Source organism: Colobus angolensis, unplaced genomic scaffold, assembly GCF_000951035.1.
Source record: "Colobus angolensis palliatus isolate OR3802 unplaced genomic scaffold, Cang.pa_1.0 Scaffold4, whole genome shotgun sequence".
Taxonomy (NCBI): Eukaryota; Metazoa; Chordata; class Mammalia; order Primates; family Cercopithecidae; genus Colobus; species Colobus angolensis.
In genome coordinates, this window is record NW_012117376.1 from 12,729,188 (window position 1) to 12,731,091 (window position 1,904).

Here is a 1,904-nt window from a genome sequence, read left to right on the forward strand (position 1 = left end):
GGATGGTCTTGATCTCCTGACCTCGTGATCCGCCCATCTCGGCCTCCCAAAGTGCTGGGATTACAGGCTTGAGCCACCGCGCCCGGCCGTATTGTAATTTTCTATGTACATGTTTTATCTGACCCTTTTTTCTTTTTATTAGTATTTTTTTTAGAGATGGGATCTAGCTCTGTCACCCAAACTGGAGTACACTGGCATGATCTTAGAACACTGCAGCTTCGAATTCCTGGGCTCAAGCGATATTCCCTCCTCAGCCCCCCAAATCAATCACTGGGGTTACAGGTGTGCACTACTGAGTCTGGCTTATCTGATCTTTTTGATTATAAACTCCTTGAGGGCAAAGTCTACATCTTTTGGTTTTTTTTTGAAACAGAGTCTCACTCTGTCGCCCAGGCTGGAGTGCAGTGGCCCGATCTTGGCTCACTGCAACCTCTGCCTCCTGGATTCAAGCAATTCTCCTGCCTCAGCCTCCCGAGTAGCTGGGATTACAGGCAAGTGCCACCATGCCCGGCTAATTTTTGTATTTTTAGTAGAGATGGGGTTTCAACATGTTGGTCAGGCTGGTCTCGAACTCCTGACCTCGTGATCTGCCCGCCTCGGCCTCCCAAAGTGCTGGCATTACAGGTGTGAGCCCACAGGGTCTACATCTTGACATCCATCTCCTGCCTTATGTCACCTAGCAAAATGTCCTGTCAATCATGTGCCCTTGGTCACCGAATCTTCCTTTGCATTAACTTCCCCTCTAAACTACCCTGTGTCAGCTTCAGTTTTCATTTAAAAAATTTACTATGTAATGTCAAAGTCCAGATCAATAGGCTTCACTGGTATTTCATCAGCTACAGAATTAAGATCAAACTCCTTGGGTGGGCATGATGGCTCACGCCTGTAATCCTAGCACTTTGGGAGGCCAAGGCAGGCGGATCACCTGAGGTCAGGAGTTCAAGATTATCCGGGCCAACATGGTGAAACCCCATCTCTACTAAAAATACAAAAATTAGCTAAGCATGGTGGTGCACACCTGTAGTCCCAGCTACTCAAGAAGCTGAGGCAGGAGAATCGCTTGAACCTGGGAGGCAGAGGTTGCAGTGAGCTGAGATTGTGCTACTGCACTACAGCCTAGGTGTCAGAGCAAAACTCTGTCTCAAAAAACAAACAAACGAAAAGATCAAACTTCTATCTTAACATTCAAGGTTTGCCAAGATGCGCCTTAATTTACCCTCCCATTCTTATCACCTGCAACATCCATGTTTCTTGTTTGGCCTTAAAATCTTTCTTTCAGAACTCTTCCTTGCAAATCTCTACCCATTGAAATAGTATCCATCATTCAATGCCTTTATTCCTGTTTGTGGCCTGAAGCAAGACTTTAAATGACACAGCCGCCAAAAAGCTCAGCTGAAAGTAATCTCACCCAGTCCTCAACACCTTCAACACATTCTTTTTATCTCTTTCTACCACTGATCTCCAAACTTGGTGTGTGCTTGATATCATGTGTATACATCTCACCACTTCCCTCTAACTGATGATAAAATCTCTTATTGACCACGTGTGCAAAGTGAGGAAACTTGAGCTCAGAAAGGTAAAACTGGCCAGGCATAGTGGCTAACATCTGTAATCCCAGCATTTGGGGAGGCCAAAAGGGAGGATCCCTTGAGCCCAAGAGTTCAAGACCAGCCTGGTCAACATGGAGAAATCCTGTAGTCACAAAAACTACAAAAATCAGCAGGGTGTGGTGGCATGTGCCTATAATCCCATCTATTTGGGAGGCTGGCCAACATGGTGAAATCCCATCTCTACTAAAAACACAAAAATTAGTTGGGTGTGGTGCGAGCACCTGTAATCCCAGCTACTCAACAGGCTGAGGCAAGGGAATAGCTTGAACCTGGGAGATGGGGGTTGCAGATTGC